This window comes from Zootoca vivipara, chromosome 2 (assembly GCF_965207765.1).
Source record: "Zootoca vivipara chromosome 2, rZooViv2.hap1.1, whole genome shotgun sequence".
In the NCBI taxonomy this organism is placed as follows: Eukaryota; Metazoa; Chordata; class Lepidosauria; order Squamata; family Lacertidae; genus Zootoca; species Zootoca vivipara.
This window is the reverse complement of record NC_142584.1, coordinates 10,397,190-10,420,788: the sequence shown is the minus strand read 5'-3', so window position 1 is coordinate 10,420,788 and position 23,599 is coordinate 10,397,190. Positions and strand designations below refer to the sequence as shown.

Genomic DNA, 23,599 nt, shown 5'->3' with positions numbered 1-23,599 from the left:
TCAGCTCCAGGTCTTGTTTTTGCTGACTGTATAGAGCTTCTCCATCTTTGGCTGCAGAGAATATAATCAATCTGATTTCGATGCTGCCCATTTGGTGATATCCATGTGTAGAGTCGTCTCTTGTGTTGTTGGAAGAGAGTGTTTGTGATGACCAGCTTGTTCTCTTGACAGAACTCTATTAGCCTTTGCCCTGCTTCATTTTGAACTCCAAGGCCAAACTTGCCAGTTGTTCCTTTTATCTCTTGATTCCCTACTTTAGCATTCCAATCCCCTGTAATGAGAAGAACATCCTTCTTTGGTGTCATTTCTAGAAGTTGTTGTAGGTCTTCATAGAATTGGTCAATTTCACTTTCTTCAGCACCGGTAGTTGGTGCATAAACTTGGATTACTGTGATGTTAAAAGGTCTGCCTTGGATTCGTATCGAGATCATTCTGTCATTTTTGAGATTGCATCCCATTACAGCTTTTGCCACTCTTTTGTTGACTATGAGGGCCACTCCATTTCTGCTACAGGATTCTTGCCCACAGTAGTAGATATGATAGTCACCCGAACTGAATTCGCCCATTCCCTTCCATTTTAGTTCACTGATGCCCAGGATGTCGATATTTATTCTTGTCATCTCATTTTTGACCACATCCAGCTTACCTCCACTCATGGTTCTTACATTCCAGGTTCCTATGCAATATTTTTCTTTACAGCATCGGACTTTCCTTTCGCTTCCAGGCATATCCGCAACTGAGCGTCCTTTCGGCTTTGGCCCAGCCGCTTCATCAGCTCTGAATCTACTTGTACTTGTCCTCCGCTCTTCCTCAGTAGCATGTTGGACGCCTTCCGACCTGAGGGGCTCATCTTCCAGCGTCATAACTTTTATATGCCTGTTGTCTTTGTCCATGGAGTTTTCTTGGCAGGGATACTGGAGTGGCTTGCCAGTTCCTTCTCCAGGTGGATCACGTTTAGTCAAAACTCTCCACTATGACCTGTCCATCTTGGGTGGCCCTGCATGGCATGGCTCATAGCTTCTCCGAGTTATTCAAGCCCCTTCGCCACGACAAGGCATTGATCCATGAAGGGGGTTTTTCTATGTACCACCCATTAAATTGCTGCTTTCAATCCAAAATATGAGACTAGAGGATGTTTGGTACTTGTTTGTTCATTTTCATTTTATTTTGAAATTCCACACCTCCTTTCTACGTTATTGTTCTAGGGGTTTAGAGCCTATAGATATGGCAAAGTACACACACACACACACACACACACACACACCCCACACACGGTCCTCCTCTGTCAATCCAACTGAGTACTGGCATACACCTGATGAGAAATCAACCTTCCGGTTGCTCTCAGGCAAGACAGGTGTACAAAACCTGTGGTGATATTGGGTACAATCCCATCTTCCACAGAAGCCAAAGCTCCCATAGATTTGAAAGGACCTGAATTGCATCCATTGCTTGGAAAACCACTGTTTGTGTTGAAAGCCACCCACAAGAATAGCTTTCCCAATGCAGAAGTGCTGTTGTTTTCTTATATTCTGCCACAAACCAAGGTAGTTGCGATATTAGCATGCAAAGAATGAAAACACAACCCACATCTCGGGGTGAATAGCTGATTCTTTTCATGCCAATTTCCTTTCATTTCTCTTTGACAGAGTGGGCCTTTAAAAGCTCTACACCTTAGCCAGCTTTTTAAGATGTAGGCTCTTTGATGATCGAGCCCTAATGAATTTGTTTTGTCACCAATAAATCAGAATGAATAGGGGCTCCCTGTCCTGTACTTTTCAATGCTGCCACCATAGTTTCTTGAAGAGGGTTGACGTATGACCATAGCAAGCTAGCAAATTAACATGCTGGTATTAACCAAGCAGTGCCCTGTATGAAGTTGCAATGGCCTTGGTGCTTGCAAAGTGTTCGATTACACGTGATCCTGGGCAGTGTTAGATATCCTTTGTTTTGCTTATTGGCCTCAGAAAATATTTACCTGCATTGCAATTCTTTAAGCTGCTGAACCAACAGGCGCTGGTATTTTCCCCCTGGGTGTGATACGAAAAGGCCTCAGTGCCCTTTGATTAAAAGTAACTTCAGTTGAACAGAATATGTTGATCCTTAGAAATTGGTTCTTGACATTTCCTAGCCTCGGCGGGATGTGATCAATACAGTTATGTATTACCAGTTCTGTTGTTTTTTACACATCTGCTTCTGCAGTGTGTTTTCTAAATGCCTAGGATGTCAAAGATGTAGGTATATGTGTATCGGTGTATATAGTTTATCTATATGTGAAAATGACTGTCAGGATACTAAAATATGAACTTTTAGCATATAGTTTCAGAGAAGAGACTAATTCAGAATCACTTAGTGTGTGTTTGCTATCCTATAACCCACTCAAATTCACTTTCTTGCTCTGTTTTGCCAAAGTATTGTTGTGGTTTCTCTCCTCCCTGCTTTTTGAATGTTTATGGATGGAGTAAGTCTCCATTAGAATTTGTGGGAACCCAACATGGAATCATTCTGCATTAATGAATCTAATTTTTTTAAGTGTGATTTTTTTTTTTTGCACGCACCCTTCTACCAATCTTAGGATGTGTGACAGTATTTGACAAAATGTCCCAATAGCAGCTAAGCAGGTGAGGCTAAATAATGTTTGATATTGGTCATATTTTGTTGTAGGAACATCCGTGTGTATCACAAGGGCAGCACTTCTACCAAGACATTCCTTTGCATCCTTGGATCCCTGACTGGGAAAAAAAAAGGATGACGTTCCTGGATGGGAGCTTACATCACTCAAAAGATTGGCCTGGGAACTCAACTACAGAACTGGACTTCTCAATGAGGAATAATTCTATATAAGTACTTTATAAGCAAACCTGGAGCTGTAGATGGTCACTTGGATATGAAGCAGAAGATTCAGTACGGGTCAGTCATCCTGAAACAGGCATTTTTGGGATAATACTTAAGAGTTGTTTATGTACGTAATGTTTCTACTTTTGTATATATGATAGCTAACCCTAGGGAAGATTTAGTAAAATTTAATATCATCCATTGTCAAAAGGGTGCCATGTGAACTGGATGTGTACAACACTGCTTTTGTACACCCCCTTTATCCTGTGCATTGTTCCTTGTATTATGTTGTTGTTATGGCTACAGCTAAGATAATAAACTTGTAATGAACTTGGCATAGAATTTACAACCTTGTTGAATTCGAAAAACAGTGGGATGAACAGCGAGATCTCAGCACCAGGCTGCAGGAGCACTTCAGCGGGTGGTGAAATGGGATGATGTTTGTGATGTGGGTTATGCTTTGTGAACATTTCAGAGCAGCTGAACGACCATCTTCTGCATGTGGTATATTTTAAGTATGCCCTCCTTTCATTAACACTACTGATGTATGTCTTTGGGAGGCTTGATAGTTGTTGAAATCTCACACATACCAGAATACATCAATCATTGGCAGGAACTAAGAAGCCAATAAGACACTCTAGCTTATAGAGTCCATGCGCCAGAATGACCATCCTAGCCTACATTTCTGTCTGTGCAGTTGTTAGCAGGTTTGACTTTACCAAAATGAGGCATGAAGTGATTGCTTTAGGCTAGTACAGGGGTGACCAACTCCAAAGAAACTGTGATCTACTCACAAAGTTAAAAACTGGCAGTGATCTACCCCCTCACTTTTTAGGGGTTCAGGTCAAAGTTGAGATTTTTTAGGAAGGAGGAAGGCCCATTTTTGGGGGTTCAGGTCAGAGTTGTTGAGCTTTTCTGAGGTGGGGGGAAAGCCCTCTTTGGGGGGGGGGAAGAAGGGCTAAAATGCTGAGCATTTTTTAGGGGAGCCAAAGTTGTTGAGCTGCTTTGGGGGGAGCCAGTGATCTACCAGTGATCTACCACAGATGTCCAGTGATCTACCAGTAGATCACGGTTTACCTGTTGGACGTGCCTAGGCTAGTAGATTCCTCCCTCCAGCCTTCATGTCTATGTGTCAATCTTTTTTCTTTAAGGATGTCATTCTGAACTTTTGCTTCAGTTGTGAAAATATCAAAGTTTGGTGCTGTGTGCTGAGTTCACAGCATGCACACAAGTTGGGTTGTGTTTGGCTCACTGCTCCTCAGCCCACAACGAGAGCAGCACATAACCACTGGCTGAGTTTCAGTTTCTGGCAAGGCCAGTGTGGCCACACTCTGCGGGTGCTGGATGAAAAGTCATTGTGCTGAATTGCTTGTGCAAATAGATGTTAGATGTGTGTGTCTCAGATTCTCTGTCGATGAAATGTTGTTATTACTTATGGGCAAGCCATTATTTTCCTGAAACATCTTGAAATATTTGCATTGTTTTGCCAACTTGTTGTTCATTGGCAACATCCAACTGAAATCACTGGCAATATTTGCATTGCTTTCCATGAATCTTAACTACATCCTAGGGATCTTTCACACTTTACACAGCAGCAACCCAAGTTTGCCCCCCAAAATAGTCCGAAGAGCCCCAGTGAATTAGAGATGCCTGATGGATTTACCTTTGACATACACATGCTTGCTGAATTCAACCATTGCTTTTTATAAATGTACACTTAAAAGTTCTTCCATGTTGCACCTTAAAATAATAAAAAATACTATGGACCCCAGATAGTGTCTAAAAAAATCGACGTGAGACCTCATTTTCTTTCTGATTCTCATTTCTGATCAAAGATTGGACTGTATGGTGTGATGCTTGAAAGCTTAGTCAGTTTCACCAGCTGAATTCTGTGCAGTAATCTTCTGTTTCGGTCATTCTCTGGGACTAATGCTGTACTGCATGAAAACACTGGAATGACACAGAGGCAAATTCTCTTAGGTGCTGGAGTCAAAACTCCCTATGTTAGGTGAAGAAGGACACTCTACTCACCCATTGACCCACTATTTATAAACTGGAAATTTAACTATTCCCTCTATGGGTTTATGCATCTGTTATCCATTCCTATCCAGTACTGTAGTAGCAAAAGAGTTAACTCCACATGCACTAAAAATAATAATATAAGGTGTGGGGGTTGCATGTTAAGGCACCTGCTTTAACATCTGCACTGTGTAAGCAGGAAATATGTTCTACAGCCTTACATATTGTGATTACTTACAGCTTAAATATCCATGCACCCACATTTTAGCAGGGTCTTTCAGTCCCAATACTTTTAGTCACCAAGTCTGAAGGACACTGATGTTCAGGTTACCATGGGGGCAATAGTCACCTAGTCATACACAGACCCCATGTTTTTTCTATTTGCTTTCATTGGGTTAGAGAGAATAGCATAGGTTTTTAATCAAGATCGGCTTCTATGTAGATCAGATATGAAAAAATGTTTGTATTTAACTTCCTATAAAATAATCTGGGGAGGACTTTGGTGATATGTAGCGGGTGGACAGTTGTTGGGGAGCTATTTTCTTTACTGTTTTTATACAAAATAAATGTTTGTTTGTTTTTTAAAAAAGAGGGAGGTGGACTCATGGCCTCACCTAAGCAAATTACTTTGATTTCCCTAGGAAAACCATGTCTCCATTCAAAGCGTTTAAGGCAAATCTATAAGGCCTGAGCTCAGGTCTCTCTCTGTTTTGGGTGTGTACACATAGGATTGAGATCTGAAATCCTGAAAGGGAGTGGGGGAGAGAAGAACACTACTAAGACTATGTTTTGCTTTTCAATTTGTCTTTAATATCATTGGAAACAATTTTAAAATACTTCATCTTTCAAAAGACTAACATCTTTCAACAAGGAGTGAAAAGAAAAGCACATTTCAGTTTTGCATATCTTACAAGGCAATTGGATTTAATTTCCTTTAGAGTTCAGTTTTTTTAACACCTATACAAATGAGGGGAAGGCACATCCTATAACTTTACAATAAATCCCATCTCCACATGCACCACCACCCAACCCTTTCCATAGCTGCCAAGTTTTCCCTTTTCTCGCGAGGAAGCCTATTCAGCATAAGGGAAAATCCCTTAAAATAAGGGATAACTTGGCAGCTATGACCCTTTCATCTGCATAGCTACCTTGCCTGACTCAGCCTCTTCCAACTGGACTGGTTGAGCTCGGGTTCAAATTCCAGCCTTGCTGCTTTAAATTATATATATATATATATATATATATATATATATATATATATATATGTGTGTGTGTGTGTGTGTGTGTGTGTGTGTGTGTGTGTGTATGTATGAAGGCGAGACTGAGAAAGAGTATTTTGCTTGGAGTAGTATTGTTGTTCTACTGCCTTCATCGCAACAGCCTGTGATCTTTATCTTCGGAACACCATTGTGAAGTGAGTCACAATTCTGCACACATGGACATGGGCCTGTCCTACTATATGGATTTTATACACTAGGAAGATGGGTGTGTGTTTGCAGGATAGCGACTCACTTCACTACAGCATTTTGAAGACGGATCATAGGCCATTGTCATGATCATAGCTGCCAAGTTATCCCTTTTTTAAAGGGATTTTCCCTTATGCTGAATAGGCTTCCTCGCGAGAAAAGGGAAAACTTGGCAGCTATGGTCATGATGGTAGCATCATTGATTGATTGATTGATTTGTCAACAGTGGGTGCTGCTACTTGGGAGTTGCTGTTGCCAAAAGAGCCAGGGGCACGTAAAAGGACAAGATCCAGAAAAACCAGGTGAACAGCACCTTTATCACCAAGAAGTCCTCCGGCTTCTTCTATGGCACAGCTGCACAGGGAACTGAAGAAGACTCTCTTTGTGGCCCTTCCTCCTCTTCCTTTCCCTCCAAGCTGTCTCAAGACAGGGAAGAAGCTTCCACAATACTCTCTCACACACAGTACCTCTTCTTGGAAGTGTCCGGCGTGTAGAGGGGGAGGGAGGGAGAGAGAGAGATCGCGAGGTATTTAAGGCACTCCAGACAATTGCTCATTCCGTAATGAGTTATTACTCTGCTGAGCCAAAGGTCATTAGAAAGGATAAGGGCGGCCATAAAAGCGGCCCAGCTAGCATGCTTTTCCTATAGAGATTATCATTATTGGCTTATTAATACGCGATAATGTTGAATTATACACGGCAATAAATAGGAAAAAGGTTGACTTGGAGTTTTAAATATTTTATTATTCTCAAAGCGAGCGTTCCAAGCAATGCAAGCTCGTTTCAAGTGACTGGAATAACCAGCCTAGCCCCAGACCCATTTTTTCCTATTTTTGGTTCAGTAATTGTTTGTTTGTTTTTACTCTGTTTAGGGATAGAGATAGATAGATGATAGATAGATAGCAAGCAACTGCAGTCGGACGCCCACTTTCCTGGAAGCAAGTTAGGAGAACACAGCAGGGCTTACTTCGGAGTAAGCAATCCTAGGATCTCGCATTCGCGCCGTTAATCTGTAAACGCGAAGTGTATTTTATGAATCTCCCAAAACTGTTTGAGGTGGTCTGACTTTCATTCTTGCACGATCTACTCAATTTTTTTCCTAGGATCGTCGTGGCCCAGCGAGGTATTTTAGAAAGTTTTACAAAGGGAGCATGTAGGGTCCGACTCACTCAGGCATATCTAATCTGCTTTAAGTGATCTTGAATATGCCCTCTTAGTTTGTAAATGTTAAATACATCGTTGGGGCGCGGGGATTCACGGGATGGGTGCGTGTGCCAGGTTGAAGTTAGACCGCCCTTCTTTTAGGACACTCGGAAAGGAGACTTTTGCTTACACGATTTATGCTTCAGTCCCTTCTTGGATCAGAGCACCGCCAGAACGGGCAGGCATCCCTGCGATCAGCAGGTGCAGATCAGCCAATAGGGCATTTCAGGTTTTGAAAATCTTGCATTTAATCGAAAAAACCACACCGACCATCTCCCTCAACTTCTAGAAATCAGGGAGGGCCTGCCCCCCCCTTTAACATAAATATATACTGCAAAGGGCATTTTAATTTTTACCATTATTTGAAATACAGCGTGTTAGGTTTCTGAGCTCCTGAGTTAACTTAAAGAAAGAGTAACTAGTTACTTGGAAGAAGGATGCAGTACAGAATTTTTTAAGAAAGAAAAAGAAAATATCTAGGAAGGCAGCAAAGTGTCTTACAGTACTTGGGAGTCAGTAAGCTCCACTGAACTTAATGGGACTTTCTTGCCAGTAAAGATGCATAGAATTGGACTCCATGGTTTCTTTCTTTCTCTTTCTTTCTTTCTTTCTTTCTTTCTTTCTTTCTTTTTCCTTCATTCCTCCTCTTTCCTTCCTTCCTTCCTTCCTTCCTTCCTTCCTTCCTTCCTTCCTTCCTTCCTTCCTTCCTTCCTTCCTTCCTTCCTTCCCTTTAGTACTTTAAAGCTTGTATTAGTGATGCACTCCTGCAATTATCTGGCATACATTATGTGACAAAGACATAACTTTGGCTAGCAAGCGAACTCCTCTGACATTAATCCCACTATCTCTAGAAATCATTACGTCCCCCCCCCTTAAAAATAAAATTTAAAAAGTTATGTGTTAAACATAAATGAAAACTAATTCCGCTTCTTGTCAATAAGCGATTATGATAAGGAAACAATCCCCGGACGGGAACGCAAACAATATTGCGTTGGTCCTGTTAAAGATCAGATCTCAGATAAGATCAAGCGGTCCGGTTGATGTAAATCGCTTTGATCAAATACCTCATAACTCTGCCCTCCCTCTAAAATAAAAATAAAAAATCCCTATAAGTTAATTTGGAAGTGAGGATAGGTTGGAGGACCGATTTAAAAAAAACCAACCAAAAACCCACGCACTTCTAAATGTAAGCAGAGGCTAAAGGATGTTTTAAATCCAAGTTAAAGCGAAGGCAATTGTTTTTCTCGCTGTTGAAACATAGATTAGAGGCCTGGCTAAATATAAATTTGCTGGAAGCGGTTGGTGCGCGAGTGCGGAAGGCTAATAAACCCTGCGGAAGGGAGCAGGCCGGTAAATCCCCCTTCTTTTTCTTTATCAACTTGCGAACTTTGGGTTCTGCTTCCGAGAGAACGTTTTCACCCCATTCCTAGATTATCAACAGCACGCCCAAAGACTGAGAAAACCTTCGCAAGCGGTTCCCATCCGTCTCCAAGCAAACACAAGCAATCCCCTACTAATTTCTTCTTCTTTTAGACCCTTCTGGATCTTCTCCCCACCCCGGGCCCATCCTAATAACAATAACGATGATGATGATGATGATAATAATAATAATAATAATAATAATAATAATAATAATAATAATAATAATGATGCATGCCACAAAACAATATACTCATCAATGAAATAATTTCAATATATGCGTCCTTATTTTGTTCCTCTGTCCAACGGATCGATCAGGCTTGGGCAACCTTCTTGCAACCCTGGAAAAAGACGCTACGGGAAAAGGCTTCAGCAAAGCATCTCTCCCATCACCTAGATATTGTAACACTGCGTTATGTATATGGCCATTTTACCTTTCGACAGAGACACCTCAGTATATTTTCCTTTGGGTACATACACGGCGTTCTTCTTCTTCTCCTCCTCCTCCTTTCCCAGCCAAACTAAGCGAGATCTTCGTGGTTTCGGGTCCTGTGGAAGACATCCAACAGAAATGAATCGGGAAGGGAGGGGGGGCGGTTTAAATCATACAAAGTTACATTCTTAACTCCACCACCCCACCCCAAACACCATGAGATTCAAAGCTTCATTGTTCCTTTGTTAGAGTTTGCAGGGTCGGCTTGTTGTTATTGTTGCAGTAGTTGTTGTTATTATGTGTTTTAAGGCGAGGGGGGGGTCTTTTTCTTCCCAGCCTCCCCGAAACTTTCCTCTCTAACAACCGCTCCTCACCCCCATCCCCTCCCTCCCTCCCTCCCGGTAGAACCTGAACCCACAATCATCCTTCATCGCCATCGTGTAGGAGTGGAAACCCCGTTTGCAGCGGAGTCTTTATTACGACCATTATGACTTTCTAAGTGGGTTTCAGTGGCTTGTCCCCCTTGATGGAAGCGTGGGCAAGGGGAACGTAAGAACATAATGAAGCCCAACAGACGAGTATTTTAGTGGGGAGGAAGGAAAGTTGCAGACGGAGTCAAAACTCCCTCCCACAACCTGGGGTATTTCTTTAAATAAAGGAAGAAAGTGAAAGAAACGGCTCCTTGGAGGTGCTAAATTGCACAGGGGCTGGGATTTCTTTCTCCTTTCTCTCTCTCTCTCTCTCCTCTCTCTCTCTCTCGCCCCCCCCCCCTTGTTTACAGCTACAGAAGGCAAAAGAGCCATAAATCTTAAGACAGCCTACAGAGACAAGTGCATTTGTATGCATCGTTAGAACTTGCTAATACCTAAACCCATTAGCAAGCCATGTAGAATTCTAGTTTCCGGTGTCCATTAACTTACAGTTAAATTCTAGAGGAAAGGGCATGGCGATTAACATAAACTATATCCATCATATTGTTTGTCATAATAGATTAGTCAACTATAGAGATGGGTTTGTGCCTGCATGTGTGTGAAACTTTTTTCTCCCCCACACCACCCTCACCCCAAATCTTCTAGCTGGGCGTTAGTTTCAAACGAGGGAGTCACTTGGTGTGTGTGTGTGGTTTTTTGTTTTTGGTTTTTTTGAGTGGGGAACTTATGCACAAGATCGCCTATATGATATATAAGGGAAGTCCTTTTGAGTTGAGGCAGTCAGCTAGGCTCTTATCCGGACATAGATTCAATCCCCCACGAAACTGTTCTACAATGGGGGATGGGGGGCGGTGTGTGTGTGTGTTGCACCGGAAAAAGCGAGGCATGTTTCCTCGGAAGTAAGTCCTCCAGGAACCAGCCGTGCTCGCTCCCAGCGCATAGGATGGCGGCCTTGATGCCCGGCGAACCGTCTCCAAATGAATGGGCCCGTTGATCACTCAAGCTTTTCTCCATGCATTTCCATTTTTTTAAAAAATAAAAAAATGGGGGCAAATGGTGCAATCTTTTCCCCCCTCCCCCAGATTCACGTATGCTGTCCAGTTTCCTTTCCCTTAATCGGCCTCTTCCCTCCCTCCCTCCCCCCGCCCCGCATCCCCCATCCGATTCTTTCTCGTCCCTTGTCTTTGTTGAATGACGTTCGATTACGTCCCCGTCTCCCTTCCGAGCACCAAGCCCTCCCCTCCTTACCCCACCGCTCCTAACCACCACTCAAAGCAGCATAATCTGCTACTATTAAGCCAATACCACCCCTACTCTTCAACAACGACCCCCCTCCCCCCTAAAAAAGCCTCCCTCCCCGCCTAGCCCCCTAGATGCACAGTCCCCCCTCCCCCCCTCCTTGTTTAGGCTACGCGCAGAGATGTGAACTTTTGTAGCTCTGCTTTTCAGTCTTCGCCCGTGAAAGCGTTAAAGGTAAGGGGTCTGGAACTCGTATGCAGCAGCCGGCTTTTGTAGCGATGATTTATTGCTTCAATCTTGGTTCACCCAGAGTTCACATGGATTTGCTGCTTCTGAGAGCTAAAAGATGGTCTCACTTGACAAGTGTGACTATTCCAAATGCTTCTCTCTCTCTCTCATCTTCTCTAGTGCAAAATCGTTTATAATTGAACCTAAAAAAAAAAAATCAACACCCCGATTTGCTTTTAGATGAGCAGAAATCAGGGATCTAATTGATTATAGATACTATATATAAATATATATATTTGTGTAGGTGCGCGTGGGGGTTGCGTAACAGGCACATATAATAATGTATAATATTTGCATTTCTTATGTGCGTGTGTGTATCTGTAACAACACACGGAGCGCGCCCACACGAGGGTCTTCAGACAAAAGGAGAAGAGGGGCTTAGAAGCACAAAAAAACAACCCCAACCCCGCCACTTTCATCACCCTCCTTTTCCCCACCCGATCTTTCTTTGTTGCTAATCTGGATTGGGGCGGGGGTCTGCGAGGCGAATATGGAAGGAGCCGGTTCTAACTCGCGTCATGTTAAATCTCAGAGAAATTAGGAGTCCTTTCTTCTTCTGGGGTGGATGGGTGGGGGGAGACATTGCATTATTGGTTCTGCCCTCCCTTCCACCCTAAATGCTGTTGAGACGACCCCCCCTTTAAAAATCGTTAAATATACAAGCAATAGTGGTGGCGTGGTTTTTGGTTTTTTTAAAAAAAGGGATACTGCAGAATCATCAAGCCTAGATTTGCATAACGTGACTTGCCTGCCAAGTACCCCCAAGCCTAGAGCATTCTCTTGAAATGAATGGACCGAAATAGCTAAATAATAAATAGATAAACGAGGAGCCCATTGCCTACTGTATGGGGCTGTGGGATTCCCATATTTGTCTACAAGATAAAGCATTATGGGACTGATAATATCATGCTAATTTCCCAGGGAGCGAAAGTTTTTTTTGTTTTGTTTCTCTTCTGTTTTATCGCGTGGTATTTGCTGCAGAGGAACCAGGGGGTTATCCCCCTCAAAACCAAGGTTCAAAATAGCATGAATTACTCGCAGTACCCAAAAAGAAAAGAAAAAAGGTCTCCTTTATAATAATCACATATTTTGGTTTTGGGGGGTATAATAGAAGGAGGCCGTCTTAACACAGATATACTGTAACTACGTTTGAAACCGTTTGCAAGCAAGTCCCGTTGAAACTTCTCTAGAGGAAAAATTGTTTAAGATGGACCTGAATTTCAGACTAGAACGAAATCCCCCAACCTTCAGTCCGTCAGTTCGGTGACATTTGCTTTTATTTCGTCCACAGCTAAATTAACCTGGGACTTTAGCGCTGGGCTCCTTCCGTATATTTGCTTGGAAACTAACGGTCCTGTGGATTCCAACGGGACTCATGTCTAAGGCTTGATTGCAGCCTTGATTTCAACGGACCTTACTTCCAAGTGCAAATTCTCGTTGATATATGTTTCATACAGACTGCTTCTCAATAGTTGGGTCATCCAATCCATTGGAATGATGGGCAGCTGTCAGTTACCACCACCTTAAAACATGCATTTGCTTGGAAGTTAGGTTCTTTTTTGCACCATATCAGTGGGACTTTTACTTCCAAGTTTAGCATCGGGGCAGTCATCTCAACAAAATTAACTCGGTTCCTAAACAGAACGGCCACAGCCCAGCTCAGAATTAAACGCACTTAGCCTCATAGAAACCAGCATTGATTTCTGGCAACCCAAACTTCCAGCTTCAATACTTTGTTGGATTGTGCCCTATATATATATATACCCCCCCCTCCCGTTGGCCATGAGATTTGTGGTGGGGGTTGGGGGTGGGAAGGACGGAGTGGATAGATGCTTGTGGTGACTCGGTACCAAATACCGAAAAGGGTATGCTAACACGTGCGTACACACACAAACACAATCTCCTAGCAAAAGTTTCTTGCGTTTATGCGAATGCATAAGACCCCGAGCAGTTCTATGGATACCATGCGGGCTTAACCATCGCCCCCCCCCCCCAAAATGCTTATCAGTTTGCTGGCAAAGTTCTAGAACTAAAACTCATCAACAAATAGAACAGGAAAACAAACCCAAAGTAAAAGCCTGATATAAAACTGTGTTTCATTAAAACAAAATATATTCTTTTTTAAAAAATAGGTATTTCCCACTCATTCCCATTAACCTAAGTTTTGTTAGCGCGCTAAGTACTGAGATAGGGAAGTGAGAGGAACTGGATTCCGTAACGAACTCTTCCGTGTATAGAAAGGATTTGGAATGGGAGCCTGGATCCTGAGTGAAGAGAGGAGCCGCGTATAAATAAATACCCTATTTACAATACCTTATTTTAAACCCTCACCTAACTGTCCGGGATGCCCCGCAAAAGTCGACATACAAAAAAGAAAAGTTGTGGACCGTGCGCTTATGAGCAAGAAGAGACCCCCCCCACCCCCGAAATAGTTTCAAAAAGGCAACTAAAATGAAGTCATTTAGTTTTTAAAAATTAGTCTGCCTCTATTAATTTGCAAAACAAAACAAAACAACAAACAAACAAACAATTTTAAAAAACAAACAAACCCCAATCAGCTTCCAGCAGCAGAAATGCAAATATTTCTCAAAACAGTGTGTTTCTGTAAGGGGGGTGGGAGGGGAAAATGCTGCATACATTAGAATGTATGGATCTTCCCGATCATTTCACTGGTAACCTGCAATTTCGTGCAGGGATGACGATGATTAAAGATGTGTTCCCTTGAAATCAAAAGCATGATGATTCTTTGAAGGCAAGGGCCAACGGGGTAACTGTTTCAGGGGGTCCGAAAAGGGGAAGTATTGAAGCCTGGACATTTGGCGTCCTGGGCTACTTCTTCCCGCAATTCCCAATTAACATGTGGAACGCACTGCCATAAGATGGTGCGGTGGCCATTAGCTCAGTTGGCTTTCAGAAAAGATGAGACAAGTTCCTGGAGGGCCGGTGTGGTAGCTAAAAGTTGCTGCCATGTCAAGAGGAAGTCTGTCTGTGGCTATCAGTAGGTGGGAACAAACAACAAGAGTTGACCACGCCTGCCATCATGGCTTGCTTCTGAGTTTCCAGAGACATCTACCTGGGTATTGAATACAGACTGCTGGACAGATACGGTAGATGTGGGTGGATCATGTGACTCAGACCTTTAAGAAATAAATATAGCTGATGGCTTCAAATCCAGGCACTACTGACCTCAAGAATTACAAGTTCTGCTTCCCTGTCCTGACACTTGAGAGACATGACACAGAAATAGCAATATGGTTAACTGCAGAGCCATTACATATATTTATTATTAACAGCTCCATCCACAATTAATTTTAGAGGGACAATGTGAGGGTTGGGAAGGATGTTGGTGTTTAATCCAACTCAGATTTTTTTTTGAAAAAGAGTCAAAGATTTTAATTTGAATTATGTTATTTTTAAATGCCCAGCACTTCTTATTAGATCCACTAAAGAGATATATTAAATAGAATAAGGTGACTACTTCTGAGCATTTGGAGGGTGTCCCATACCCATGAGTTAACCTATGGCAAGCCCCCCCCCCACCCACTCCACATCAAGGATTTAGCAGGACCAGCATGCTACTGCTTGGAGGGTTGAATAGGATTTGATCCAGATTTTCTTGGCTGTGTTTTAAACAAGAAAAAACAAAGCAAAACAAAACTGGACCCTCTCAAGCTAGTGACAAAAGCCCCACCTACTGTAGCAAAACAACGACAACCACCCCTCCTTAAGTACCTTCCATAAAATAAGGCAATGGAGCAACGGGCAAAAAAGTTGTGACGAAAAGGGGGATTTTGTATTGGCTAATAAAGAGCACAGCACAGCAAGGAGAGGACAGAGTTTAAAGCAGTGACATGCTTTATGACGGACAGTCCTTAAGGCTACCACTGTTTTCCTGTTAGTATTATGCTTAGAATTTAAGTTCTCTTGAAATCAGTGTGACTCCCAGACAGACCAGTCTCCTTCTTGTCCAACATTTTGGAATGGGAGGCTACACCAGTGGGCCCTGAAAGTCAGTGAAGAACAGCAAAAACATCAATGCAATGAATTTTTAACTATCTCTTAATAATAGCCATTTACAGTATAACCCTGGGACGTGGGTGGCGCTGTGGTCTAAACCACAGAGCCTAGGGCTTGCCGATCAGAAGGTCGGCGGTTCAAATTCCCACAATGGGGTGAGCTCCCGTTGTTCGGTCCCTGCTCCTGCCAACCTAGCAGTTCAAAAGCACATCAAGTGCAAGTAGATAAATAGGTACCGCTCCGGTGGGAAGGTAAACGGCGTTTCCATGCGCTGCTCTGGTTCGCCAGAAGCGGCTTAGTTATGCTGGTCACATGATCTGGAAGCTGTCTGCGGACAAACACCGGCTCCCTCGGCCTATACAGCAAGATAAGCGCTGCAACCCCAGAGTCGCCTGCAACTGGATCTAACGGTCAGGAGTACCTTTACCTTTACCTTACAGTATAACCCCATGCATACTTAGAAGTAATCCACATTCAGTTTAGCAGGCCATACTCCTAAATAAGAGTGTGTAGGATTGCAGCCTTGATGTTATAAATGTTTTGAATAAAATAGTACTACATTTAAATAAAACTTTTCTTTTTTTAATTGCCAAGTGCTTGTCAGCTGTCTTGACAAACTTTTTACTCACTGGCCAGAACTTTGCAGCAGGGAAGCAGGTTTACTTTATACTGGGCAGAAAAAACCTACATAGTTTCCCTGTATGTTTCTATAGATAAAAAGTTTTTTTTTTTTAGTGAATGATAACCATTTTAGTTGGGTTTTTGAAGTAACTGCTAAGGGGACTACAACTTTTAAGTGCTCCCCAGTCCTAAGTGCATAGCTAATGAATATATTGTGATGAGAATATTATTCACCCAGAACTGCTAGACTCTCTCTATCATCTATCAATCAATCAATCAATCAATCAATCAATCAATCTATCTATCTATCTATCTATCTATCTATCTATCTATCTATCTATCTATCTATCTATCTATCTATCTATCTATCTATCATCTCCAGGGCAGGGCTTTTTTTCAGCCAGGACTCACTGGAACTCAGTTCTGGCACCTCTCAAGTGGGCGCCATTGCCATTGTAAGAGAACAAGGGAGGCATTCATGGTGAGTTCCAGCACCTCTTATTTTTTAGGAAAATAGCACTATCTATATCGATATCACACATGTAAATATAATGCAATTATTCTAGTGCAAGTTAGCAAAAGTCAAACTGCAATCAATGAGATTCAAGTTAGTCCTTATAATGGTACCTTAGCAATAACTACTTTTTGCACCCCTCATAAGTAAGCAATGTGCTATCATAAATCAGCTATCACACACAACTTTAATACAGCCCCTGTTCTCTAAGATGCAATATACCGGTAGGTCAAGGAACATTAAGTTGACCTGTGCTATTTTAAAAGCTCAGATTCTTACACACTGCTTGTGATCACGATGGGCGAAACACAGTTTATGTAAACTCATTTATCCACGTGGTTTTAAAAATGCCCTTGGACTTCAGCAGGCAGTCAGCTTTTGTGCAAGACTTGTGTGTATTCCGCCAATTAACAAAAGCACAGAACTGAGCGCCGAATGCAATCTGCTGGGAATCTCTGTTTTCATTTTAGAAAACAAACCATGTTTCTATCCCTCATGACTGTGGTGAATAGGACTGAAACTGAGTAAGCAACGCTGGGTGAAAGCTAGAGAGGCAGCTGATAGCATCATGATCTGGGCTTTAATATCGCATAGTTCTGTGCCACTCCCCTTTATTTAAATCAAATAAATTATGCAAAATATATAAATATAAGGAAAGCAGGCTTCAGAACACAGCTTTCCTTGGAGCAAAATTGGGGTTACTTTGTTGCAGATTCCCCACCCCCAGTGCACAACACACACTGCTCTGCCTATGAATTTGTCTGAGGACAGCGTATCGATGGCCCATTCATTTCCATCAGTGAGGTTACAGCTGTTCACATAGCTTACCAGCCAACTTAATATCATTAGCTCCCATTGCTCTTGCTAAATCCAATACACCTTTCTGAGCTCTTTTGTATGCCTGCCACCATTTCTACAGGCCAATGATTTTCCCAATAGACTCTGCTTGTCTCTTCCAGGAGAATATTGCTTCATTTTAAATAAAAACTCCCCACTGCGGAACTTATATAGACCTTTACTCTTCAGGTCACTGAGTTGGGGGGGGGGGAAGAGATGTTAGGAAAAGCTGCTTGCTTATTTTCATCTATTTGCACTGGGTAAATTTAAAATAAATAGATACCGTATTGATGGCAAGCCAAATATTTATTCCACAAATAATTTCAGTACTGTTTTTTTTTTTTACATGAAACAAGCCATTACGTCTAACTTAGGCATCAATAGCAATTATGAAATACAGACCTCTCTGCAGTACAATCACCGTTCTGCTGCCATGGAGCATTTCCTATGCTAGTGGGATTGTACAGACACACCACCTGCCTTTGATTAGTCATTGCTTTTCCACAAATCCATAGTCCAATCCTCATTGGAAGCTAAACAGATTTTTGTCACCGATGGTACTATGATGTGCCTCCCCAAACCACTTCACCTTTATATTTTTAGATGTGCACCAAAATGTTTTGAGCATATGTTTAGAAATGCGACTGTGACAAATACATGTGCAAATGTACCAGGCAGATACCTCCTTCAGGGAACCATGATGGTCTACAGTTCCATCATAAAATCATTGAATTGTAGAGTCGGAAGGGACCACGAGGGTCATCTAGTCCACCTCCCCGCAATTTGGCCAATGTAGGGCTTGAACCCATGACCCTGGGATGAAGAATTTCATGCTCTACCAAATGAGCTATCCCTTTGTCACGTGTTCACTTATTGGTAAACATGGATGAGCCCCCGTGTAAGATGTGAAGTAGCTACCAGTCTTTAGGGCATGGGTGGAGAATTTGTGACCCTCAAGATGGTGTTGGACTACAACTCACATTATCCCTGTCCATGCAGACGGGGAGTTCATGGGAGTTGTAGTCCAGCAACATATGGTGGGCTGAAGGTTCCCCACCTGTGCTTTAGGGTGAATCCCTCATTCATTGAAATTAGATGTAGCGCTTCTTCAGTAATGAAAAAGTAAAGGAATTGATTCCAGGGCTCCTGAGGAACATAATAACAGAAGCAATGAGCAGCATTCGTTCTCTCTGTGTAGGGTTATTTTAGATGGATCACCAAAGAGCTGGCAGAAGGTGTTGTGGACAATGTTGCAAGCTGCGACAAGATGCATTTCAATGGGATTCAGATTTAGGCTTACAAATCTCTGGGTGAGACTGGGGGATGTATGGTGAGCAGACTCAGGGAAAGCATCTTTAAATGGCATGAACTTCAAATATAGGTAAAGCCTTCCCTTCCCCCAACACTCAAGTTTTGATATTTCAAAGCAGACCACAGAGCAGTACCATAGAGAGACTTGCTCAGGAATTTTTTTTTAGTATACTTCCCTTGATTATTTCAACTTTTCAATATTAAAAAAGAACAGTAGGCCAGGGGCCAGAAAACTTTTTTCAGCAGGGGGCCAGTCCACTGTCCCTCAGAACCTTTGCGGGGGGCCGGACTATATTTTGAAAATAATAATAATGAATGAATTCCTATGCCCCACAAATAACCCAGGCATCTCTGTGTGCTTTTTAAATAAAAGCACACATCCTACTCATGTAAAAACATGCTGATTCCCAGAACGTCAGTGAGCCGGATTTAGAAGGCGATTGGGCTGGATCCGGGCCCCGGGTCTTAGTTTGCCTACCCATGCTCTAGCTCTTACACAGAGATATAAGGGAAAGCATGCAAGCAATACTATATCAAAATCAGTAAGAAGTGAACCTTTTCCTGACCTCCAACAATCTAGGAAATGAATGCAACGAAACAAGGGCGGTGGGCAAACATTAGGGCAATTGGCACTAATACTTACATTGGGTTAGTTTTTCAAAAAATTGCTCAAGTTGTTTAATACAGTGACAATACAAGGCTACTCGGAAGAAAGCCCTGTTGAATTCAGTAGCCCTTGCTCTCACTCAGGTGAGTGTGTACCAGATTGCAGCCTGAGTAACTTAAATTTAAAGATAATGAAACTGCAATGTGATGCACATTGACTCAGAAATATGTCCCACTGTATTTAATAGCACTTGCTGCTTTGTAAGTGTGTTTATAATTAAAACCCCGCACTACTGCTTCTGAGATTTTTTTTTGCTGCTTACCACCCACTTCTGTTGCTCTTACAGCAGTGGATACTTTGTCCCCTGTTGCACAATTTCTGGATACAGAATTGTGGTAGGGCTACAGTGTACTCCCCCACCCCACCCCAACACAGATAAGGCTTAGCATTGTATCTATCACCTCCTCTGTGCTTTGGAGAGATTATCTGCCCAAAGTGAAGGGAATATATTTGTCCTTATAGTCAGCATCAGGCGGCACTGCGTTCTTATTATGGTTCTTTACCTTTAAACCACACTTGGACCAGACAGCCTTTTAAATAGAGGACCTATTCAAATAGAGGACCTATTTAAATATGTAGAGTGGCTACTACAGCCGTGAGAGGAGATATTTCTCCTTATACCCAGCAGAAGACTGCATCCACGTGTATATATGCACATACACGTACACTGGACTGGTGACGGATATAGGTTATTATTAGTGGAAGGGTTTGGGAGCTCACCTCCCAATTATACTCTCCCTCACCCAAATGCTGCTTATTAAATAATTATCATTTACACAAGCCAACAAACACCAAAGAGTCCTCCCTCATCTCTCCCAGTTATACTATTTGATCTCTTCATTGGCATCATTTTAGCATGCTTGCTTTTGACCATCATTAATAAAGGTGAAAGAACAAGCTTGGGGATTGAAATTAATATTCAAAATTCCCCAGAACACCAAATGTTCAAATTTTAAACTGGAATCTTAGCTCTGAATGTGGAATCTTCCTCTCCAAATATAAGAGCTGTGGATTTAGTGGCATCTCTTGATTTGTTTTGACTTTGACAGTAAACTGTAATATAATCTCATAACTTCCAACTATCAAATATTATCATATATAATAATAAATACTAAGACTTACTTTCCTGGTGTCTATTCTTATGTAGACATAATGGCATCGCCTATACTCAAGAGAGAGAGATAATGCCATGCTTAGGGGAAACTCCAAGGTTTTCAGAAGTTTCCCCAGCCACTCTGGGCGACTCCAAGTGTTAAAAAAAATACAGCATTAAATATTTAATATTAAAATATTAAAAACTTCCCTAAACAGGGCTTCCTTCAGATGTCTTTTAAAAATAGGATAGCTGCTTATTTCCTTGACATGGGAGGGCGTTCCACAGGGTGGGTGCCACTACCGAGAAGGCCCTCTGCCTGGTTCCCTGTAAACTCACTTCTCGCAATTAGGGAACTGCCAGAAGGCCCTCGGCACTGGATCTCAGTGTCCGGACTGAATGATGGGGGTGGAGACGCTCCTTCAGGTATACAATCTTGTTGTATGTCGCACTTGGTCAATAATTAAGTATCATTCTAACTACTATTTAGGTATATTATGCTGTTTCTCAAACACACTATAAAGCCAGACATAACTGTGTGTCAGTTTTCAAATTCATTAATAAGGCAACCAAACAGAAACATATTAACATACCGGTAAATGATATATAAAATTATACATAAAAATAAAACTTAGCCTATACGATAAATATAACATACGGTACATAAAAAGCTGAAAGTTAGATCTTGATGGAGGCCATATCACCTTGTTTAAGTTAAGGGGCCTTTAGCTGTATTAAAAATCACAGACCTGTCCATATTGAACAACAAATATTTGATCTTATCCATATGACTGATGGTAGCGACCGCTGGTAAAAATTTCTCTAAATATTTTTGCTTTGGTGTTTCACTTACCAAATACTGTCAAGCACTAAAACCACTATGTATCAGCAGTCAAATGCTGTCAAATATTAAAATCAACTCCGGCAAATACAGACATTAAATATCTGGTGTATACTTGACAATGTTTGCGGAGGATAATTTCCGAGAGCAAAATAGTTTCAACTCTAAACATGTTGAAACTCAAAAGACCGTCTTTGTTTAAAGTTCATGATTCTTGCTCTCTCTCTTTTGGGTGGGTTCCTTTTTCTGGACAGAGGCCAGAATGGTCGGTAAATGTTCTTGCTTTGAGATGTGGGCATGTTTACTTCAGATGTTTCTCTTTAGCTTTTGGAGACACATGGGTGAGAAGGATCCTTCCTCGGTGGTAATAACTGGAGCTCTGTCTGGATTCCTTTCACATTCATTTCAAGGTATCAGTCTCCTTCCCTGCCCCTTCAGTCAGACAAGAACAGGAAATGCAAAAAGCTCTTCATGAAGATGACCAGGATTCCTCAGAAAGCAGTTTGCACCAAGATCCCATTAGAAGGGATTCCTTTAGTCAGCAACCATTTCCAGCTCCACTGGTACACCAGGAGCCAGAAACATCCACAAGGTCTCCAACAGGCCAAAAAGGTATCGAGCAGGCATCTCTAGAGAACACCAATGATCAGATCTCAAGATTACAACACCCTCCATTGGTTACCAATGGCACTAGCAAGGCACATGATAGCCATTTCCCAAAACAAGTCTTCCCTTGGATGAAAGAAACAAGACACAGCAGCAAGCAGAAGAACAACCTTCCATCTTCAGGTACCTTGTTTTATCTGTCGTCTCCCATGCTTGATTCCAATGTGCATCTATCCAATGGTAGCCAACATGGTGCCCTCCCGAGGTTGATGGTCAGTGATGATGGGAGTTGTAGGCAAACAGCAGCATCTGGAATGCACATCATTGGCTACCATGGATCTAGGCTATAGCTTCCCTTGCACTTTCAAATAAGTGTTCACATGCAGTACCAGTACTTTTGCTTATACCATGCAGTACAGTCATACCTCAGTTTAAGTACGCTTCAGTTTGAGTACTTTCAGTTTAAGTACTCCGCGGACCCGTCTGGAACGGATTAATCCCCTTTCCATTACTTTTGATGGGAAAGTTCGCTTCAGGTTAAGTACGCTTCAGGTTAAGTACAGACTTCCGGAACCAATTGCGTACTTAAACCGAGGTACCACTGTACTTTAATTTATACCATGTCCTTCCTCCAAGGAACTAAGCACACATTATGCAGGGTTCTCTGGTGGTCTCCCATCCAGAGACTGCTTAAGGCCAGACACTCTTAATTTTACTGGTTGAAGCACACAGCATGTGTCTTCAGAGCATTTTCTGGACAATAACTTACAAAGCACTTCTATACTTGTTATTTGCTTATGTCTATATCCCATCTTATATTGGGATAATAGGAGCAACTAGGCTTCCACTTGAGGAATTCTGTAAGAATTATATATACAATTTTTCGTTTAGAAGTTGCTCTAATATATTCTTTTTAGGTCCTTTACCAACCCCAACCTCCCAGTATTATGAGAACAGGCATATGTCTTATTAAATAAACATTAGGTTTTCATTTAGATTAACCCATTAGTGTAGGAAGGATATGTATAGAAAGACATATAATTATTCAACTGGGTGTAGAGACAAATAGATAGACAAACATAATAGCATAGCATAGAGTAAAACGGATCAGAACATTTCCATTCTTTGCAAATGGAAACACAAGACCCTCCAAACTGACTTTCAAAGAATGCAGAATGTTACTGAGCTGAACCAAATATTCTCCAGTTTCCATTTTTAAGTGGAAACTAGCAATTATGGGGGAACGTAAATACTCACATTTTCCATTTAAGTTACCATTATTTTTCTTGAGCTTTTTTGGGGGTGGGGTTGGCACCTTTACCCCTCTGACCTCTGCCTTTTATTCCATCTTGTATGAATTACATCAGTGATCCAGCTCAGTCACAGATCACACAATTACCAGGAGGATGTAACATTCAATACTACCCAGTCAATCAGATTGGGTTGTGTGATGTCACTCACTGAGGGTAAAATAAGCCAACATTTCTTGCCAGGTGCCTTGTGGAAGTGAGGGCGGGACCAACAAAAAAGTGCAACACAACTGAACACATTTGCCAAAATCTGTGAGTTGTTTTGGTTCAGCTCTAACATCTCTCTGAGTTTGAGCAGCACATAACATGCATGCCTCTACATTGGGGTAGAGAATCTGTGGCCTTCCAGATGTCATCAGACTCCAACTCCCATCAGCCTCAGCTAGCAAGGTGAATGACAGAGATGTTGGGACTTGTAGTCCAGCAACATCAGGAGGACTACAAGTTCCCTA

The 23,599-nt window shown here is 42.0% G+C and overlaps 2 protein-coding genes and 1 pseudogene across 8 annotated transcripts in view; all 3 read left to right on the top strand.

Annotated features, from left to right (window-relative positions):
* HOXC5 (homeobox C5) overlaps positions 1–3,174 on the top strand; it is a 75,184-nt gene extending 72,010 nt beyond the window's left edge. The window contains exon 3 of the mRNA XM_088661304.1: positions 2,662–3,174. The gene's annotated coding sequence lies outside the window, so the exon portion shown is untranslated. The remainder of the gene's footprint in view (positions 1–2,661) is intronic.
* Positions 1–23,599, top strand: part of HOXC8 (homeobox C8) — a 159,851-nt gene that overhangs the window by 103,223 nt on the left and 33,029 nt on the right. For 2 of the 6 annotated variants that reach the window (XM_035100211.3, XM_088661311.1), the window contains one exon: positions 2,662–3,174. The exons of the other annotated variants lie outside the window; for them this stretch is intronic. The gene's annotated coding sequence lies outside the window, so the exon portion shown is untranslated. Of the gene's footprint in view, positions 1–2,661; positions 3,175–23,599 lie in introns of those variants that run through there. 6 annotated transcript variants of the gene reach the window in all.
* The window catches only part of LOC118076923 (homeobox protein Hox-B3-like), a 35,534-nt pseudogene continuing 22,888 nt past the window's right edge, over positions 10,954–23,599 (top strand). The window contains exon 1 of the transcript XR_015947940.1: positions 10,954–22,020. The product of XR_015947940.1 is annotated as a homeobox protein Hox-B3-like (transcript). The remainder of the gene's footprint in view (positions 22,021–23,599) is intronic.